Source organism: Chenopodium album, chromosome 1 (assembly GCF_948465745.1).
Source record: "Chenopodium album chromosome 1, dcCheAlbu1.1, whole genome shotgun sequence".
In the NCBI taxonomy this organism is placed as follows: domain Eukaryota; kingdom Viridiplantae; phylum Streptophyta; class Magnoliopsida; order Caryophyllales; family Amaranthaceae; genus Chenopodium; species Chenopodium album.
In genome coordinates, this window is record NC_137834.1 from 23,996,992 (window position 1) to 24,003,437 (window position 6,446).

Consider the following 6,446-nt stretch of genomic DNA (forward strand, 5'->3'; position numbering starts at 1 on the left):
CATTTGTCGATATGGAGTCCCACATGAAATGATAAGTGACAATGGAACTCACTTTCAAGCCGAATGTGAAGAATTGCTACAAAAATACGGCATTCAACACCATCATTCTTCCCCTTATAGACCTCAAGCAAACGGATCAGTTGAGGCAGCTAATAAAAATTTAAAGACTATCATCGAGAAAATGACAAAAAATTATAAGGATTGGCCTGACAAACTTCACTTCGCATTGTGGGGTTATCGCACGTCAATCCGTACATCAACAGGGAATACGCCATTTTCCTTGGTATATGGAATGGATGCCGTACAACCTGTCGAATTAGAAATGCCATCTCTACGCATTGCGCTAGAGAGTAAACTCGATGAAGTCGAATGGGCTAGGGCAAGATACGAAGAATTGATTCTACTCGACGAAAAACGACTAGAAGCTCTATATCACATTCAGTGTTACCAAACTCGTATGGATAGGCATTTTAATAAGAAGGTCAAGACAAGAAATATCAAAATAGGATATTTGGTATTAAAAGCACTAAGGAAAAATGTTTTAGACCCAAGGGGAAAATTTAGACCTAGTTGGTCTGGACCCTTGATGAGTGGCATTTATGCCACTCTTTTATCCTTTTTCTCTAAGGATTCTCCCCTCATTTGCACTTGTTTGGCCCTTTTTCTAAGCATTTTTACTTAGTTTTGCTTCCTCTTTTCTTTCTCCTTTATCCTCCCTTTTCTTAGTCTTCCCGCTTTGTTCTTATTGTGATTTTCATGCTTATGCTTTGTAGGAACCATCGGGATTTTCAAGAGGAGGAAGCTAAGCTCAAGGGAAGCTAGAGGAAGCATGATTCAGAAGAGGTTCGGCCGAACCTCCTGATGGTGTGGCCGAACCAAGGTGTGGCCGAACCTGCTCAGTGGTTCGGCCGAACGTTGAGGCAGGGGAAAGATGAAAATTGGCAGTTTTGCAGGAGTGGCCAAACCACAGGAGTTCGACCAGACTAGGATCAGGGAGGTTCGACCGAACCTACCCATGGTTCGACCGAACCTACCCTGTAGTCCGGCCGAACCTTCTCATTTGTTCGGTCGGACCTCTCCTTTTATCAGCTGGCTCTGTACGGACTATATAAGTCCCATCCTAGAACGTTTTGAGGATTAGATTAACTTAGTTTTAATTTTTTTCTATTTTTTAGCTTAATCTAGAGAGAGAAACACTATTAGTCTTCATTGGTAGAGAGAGAAAGTGTAGTTTTCTTCATTAATGAACTTGGATTTTGAAGAAGGAGTTTTGTTCAATCCTTTGTAGACCTTCATCTTCAATTAATGAGCAATCTCTTACTCTTTCTCTTTACCTTTGTTTTTGATTTTGCTTATTTGCTTTGATTTTTATTCTTTGCTTATTAATCATGTTGATGCTTATTGATTTGATGATTGATATTGTTTTCAATATGATTTGTGAGTAGTCACCTAGCCAAGGGTGTGAGGATGGTGTAGTTGCTAATTGTTCATGCTTATAATGTTGGGGTTATGTTAATGGTGATTAAAGTCTTTGCATGCTTGATATTCTTTGGTCTTTCTTGCAAGTGCATATTGTTAGTTGATCAAAGATGAGTCTTTACTAACAAGTAACGGAAGTTGACTTAGTTGAGATTCATTACTATCGATAATTATTTGTTTGCACCTTCTAATATATGGTTCTAATGTGGAAACATAGAGGGTATGTTAGGAGAAACCAATTAACCCCGGAAGACGGTTAGATTGGACCCCTTTACTTCGGTATTCGTGCATGTTTAGTTTACCATTAAAATGCTACTTTGTTATTGCATGATCAAGCGTCAACTTCACCTACCCATTTCCCTTGGTGCCTAGCTATATTAATTTTAATCCATTTTGTTCTTAGTTTAACCTTCTAGTTATTCACACTTCTTGTTCCGAGATAGCTTAGACCCTAGGTAATGAATGCAGTGCTTAAGCATTTCTCCCTGTGGTTCGACCCCTCTATTTACCCTATACACGTATTAGGTCGGTAGAGCGTTAAAAATTCATTTGATTTAGGTGTAGTCGCTCAACGACACGATTATTCCCTTGTCAAATTGGCGCCGTTGCCGGGGAGATGGTTTCCATTGCTATTTCATTGCTTGTTTGAGACTATCTCACCTTTATTTGTTAGTGTTTGCTACTTTTGTTACTTGTCAGTGCTTACGTTCTTCTTAGCTTTGTTGTATGAACAGAGGACGAACCCGCTCAAGATCTTTGATTCCCATCGATCCAGAGCTAAGAGGTCTTTGTCCTACTTTGAAGAGAAGCAAGAGCAAGGAGTAGAAATTCCCGCACTCCAACGAGAGGAGTAAGAGAATTAGAAGATACTCCACCCTCTTCACCCTCAAGTGAAGAATTAGATAGCCCTAAATCATCTTCGAGTTCAGAAATCAACCCTTTCTCAACCTATAAGTTTGAGAGTAAAGAAGGTTCTAAAATGGGAGAGAATACGCCTTTGAGTCGTCTTGGGGCCCCCGAAGCTTTTAGAACACAAAGTGGGATCCTAACTCCTACTACTCAAGCCAACAATTTCGAGATCAAGCCTAATTTGATTGCCTTGATTGAGAGGAAACAATTCTTGGGTGGAAAGTTTGAGAGTCCTCATGAGCACCTAAAAGAGTTTGATAAATATTGTGACACAATAAAGGCCAATGGAGTGACTCAAGAATATATTCGCCTCAAAATGTTTCCATTTTTGCTAATTGGGAGAGGTCTAGAATGGCTAGAGAAGGAGGTGCCCCCTAATTCTCTCACGACATGGGACCAAGTGACTACGGCCTTCTTGAGGAGGTTTTATAACCATAGGAAGACCGCCGAGGCTCGGTCTTTGATTCAAGGTTTTTGCCAAAAGAGTGGTGAGTCTCTAAGTGCGGCATGGGAACAATACAAAGAGCTTCAACGTCAATGCCCACACCATGGGATACCCAAGTATCAACTCATTCACACTTTCTATGGAGGTCTCACACCTCAAGGAAGAACAAGCCTAGACGCCGCGGCCGGTGGTCCAATCATGAACAAAGGAGAGCATGAAGTGGAGTGTATTATAGAGGAAGCCGCAAAGCACTATGATGATTGGTACGAAGGAGAAAGGGATGCTACTTCTAGCAAGGGTGTTTATGCATTGAAGCAAGCCAACGCAATCAACAACCTTTCTACCCAAATCTCCAAAATGACCAAGAAAATGGATGAATTGATGAAAGAAAGGTCCAACCCTCATGGTAATACCTCCCCTTCAACCAAGGGAGGCAATGGTATGGATACTTCCTCCCCCTCTTCTTACAATACAATGCCCCAAGGATGCATGTTTTGTTCTAATTGTGAAACCTATGATCATGATACCTCTCATTGTGTCTATGCTTGTGAAGTCCAACCCCCTTCCCATGAACATGATGGTAATATGAAAAATGTCAATGCTATGAATTTTGCTCCTAGAATGGGAAATGTAAGAAACTTGAGGCCAAACTCCAATCAAATGGGGAATTGGAATCAAGGTGGAAACTGTGGTTGGAACCAAAGTGGTGGTGGTTATGATAACCAATACCATGGTGGGGGAGGCCCTTCCAATTTCAATGGAAGAGGCTACTCTAACCAAAGAGGGTATGGTAATAAAAACCAACAACCTAATTCCCGATACCATGACCATCAAAATCAAAATTTTGGTGACCAAGGTAACATGGGAAATAATCAACAAAGCAATGTTCCTAACCAAGGCACCAGAGGCAATAGGGGCCAATTTGTTTCTAACTATGACCAAACTAATAGGCCTCCGGGTTTCCATCAACCCCAACTTCCTCCACCTCAACAACCTCTTCAACTTGAAGCCCCTCCAATAGATCCCGTGATGGCTAAATTAGATGCTCTTTTAAAAATGCGTGAGGAGGATCAAAAGAAACATGAAGAGGCTCAAAAACGAACCAATGCTCATATGAAAATGCTTGAGACTCAAATTGCTCAACTTGCATCTAATTCATCCCCTTCTTCTTCTTCTCCTTCTTCTTCTCACACCCCAAGTCAAGGAGTCAACCCAAAACCTTTGTATGCCGTGACAACAAGGAGTGGGAAGGTAGTAGGGAGTGACCCTTTAATTGAAGAAGAACCCCAAGAAGAGGTGGAGTTAGAGAATGAGGGTGAAAAACCCAATGAGCCATTGAGTGTTGAAAAGGAAAAACATGTTGAGGTGCCCAAGGGAAAAGAAGCCACCCCCTTGCCCCTAAATCGCCAACCTAGAGAGGAGAAGCTACCCTTTCCACAACGATTTGTGAGAGCTAAACTTGATGCCCAATTTGGGAAGTTTTTGGAAGTCATTAAGAATTTGCATATCTCCGTCCCTTTTGTTGATGCTATGAAGAAAATGCCCCACTATTCCAAAATTTTGAAAGATCTTTTGAGTGGGAGAAGGGAGTGTGAGACAGTGAGTTTGACCGCCAATTGTAGTGCAATTCTTTCCAACAAACTACCTACCAAATTGAAAGATCCGGGTAACTTTTCCATCCCTTGTTCTATCAATGGCATTGAATTTGATAAAGCCTTGTGTGATTTAGGAGAAAGTGTGAGTCTCATGCCCTATTCCGTCTACCAAAAGCTTAGTGTAGGAACCCTCTCTCCCACTAACATTACTCTCCAACTAGCGGACCGTTCCGTTAAGTTCCCAATGGGCAAAGTTGAGGACGTTCCCCTTAAGGTAGGAAAGTTCACATTCCCCGTGGATTTCTATGTGCTAGAGATGGATGAGGATGAGAGGATTCCTATAATTTTGGGCAGGCCATTTCTAGCCACTTCTAGAGCTATCATCGATGTGAAGGAGGGGAAGATATCCTTGAAAATTGACAATGATTCTATTGAGTTTGATTTGAACAATGTCATGCAACAACCCTCCTCAAGTGGTGAATGCTTTAGGGTAGATGTTCTTGATACGGTTCTTGATGAATTTTCTCGCTCCCACTTGCATGCTACTAATGATCCTCTTGAAAGTGTGTTGTTGAATGAATCAAAGATAGGTACTCACAAAGAAGACATACAATTCTATGAGGATTTGCTTGAGGAAAGCAATAAGGAGTGCAAGGGCGCAAGCATGGAAGAAGAGGCTCCTTACATTCATGACCTCTTTCAAGTTGAAGAAAGAGAAGAGAGCCCCAATGGTAAGGGAGCACCAAAGGTAGACTTGAAACCTCTACCTTTGGGCTTGAGGTATGCATTTCTTGGTCCCGATGAGTTTCCCCGTGATTGTAAATTCTAACCTAACAGAGGAGGAAACCTCCCTCTTAATCAATGTTTTGAGAAAACACAAAAAAGCTTTGGGTTATACCATTGATGATATCAAAGGTATTAGTCCATCTTTATGTATGCACAAAATTGATCTAGAGGGAGATGCCAAACCCGTTAGGCAAAGGCAAAGAAAGCTTAACCCTTCCATGCAAGAGGTTGTGCGGAAGGAAGTGGCTAAGCTTCTTGATGCGGGAATTATTTACCCAATTGCACATAGTGATTGGGTATCTCCCGTGCAAGTTGTTCCTAAGAAAGGGGGCATGACGGTAGTGAAAAATGATCATGATCAACTAGTACCCACTAGACTTGTTACCGGTTGGCGTATGTGTATTGACTATCGCCAACTTAACACAAGTACATGCAAAGATCATTTTCCACTACCGTTCATTGATCAAATGTTGGAAAGGCTTACAAAGCATTCCTTCTATTGTTTCCTTGGTGGTTACTCGGGATTTTTCCAAATCCCGATTGACCCCAAGGATCAAGAGAAGACGACTTTCACATGCCTCTACGGTACTTATGCGTATCGTAGGATGCCTTTCGGGCTTTGTAATGCCCCCGCAACATTCCAACGTTGCATGATGTCCATTTTTAGTGATATGATTGAGGATGAGATAGAAGTCTTCATGGATGACTTCTCCGTTGGAGGAGCCACCTATGAAGATTGTCTATCTAATTTATCTCGTTGCTTAGAAAGGTGTGAGAGGGCTAACCTCGTGTTGAATTGGGAAAAGTGCCACTTTATGGTTGAAAGTGGGATTGTTCTTGGGCACAAAATTTCCCATGCCGGCATTGAGGTTGATAGAGCCAAGGTCGAGGTCATCGAAAAACTTCCTCCCCCCACCAACGTGAGGGAAGTGAGGTCTTTTCTTGGCCATGCCGGGTTCTATCGGCGCTTTATTAAAGATTTTTCAATGATCGTTAAGCCTCTCACATCTCTATTGCAATAAGATAAGGAGTTTGTGTTTGATGATGCTTGTCATAAGTCCTTTTGTAGGTTGAAAGAAGCCCTTTGCACCGCTCCTATTGTCCAAGGTCCGGATTGGTCTCTTTCATTTGAGCTCATGTGCAATGCAAGCGACGAGGCCATTGGATCGGTTCTTGGACAATGAAAGAATGGGAAACTTCATGTCATACATTATTTGTCTAAAACTCTCAAT

At 41.8% G+C, this 6,446-nt stretch overlaps 1 non-coding gene across 1 annotated transcript; it reads right to left on the minus strand.

Moving 5' to 3' along the window:
- Positions 1 to 2,837: 2,837 nt before the first annotated feature.
- On the minus strand, positions 2,838 to 2,943 carry LOC145566192 (small nucleolar RNA R71). The gene has a single exon (XR_014095379.1). It is a non-coding gene; the product is annotated as a small nucleolar RNA R71 (small nucleolar RNA).
- Positions 2,944 to 6,446: the final 3,503 nt, after the last annotated feature.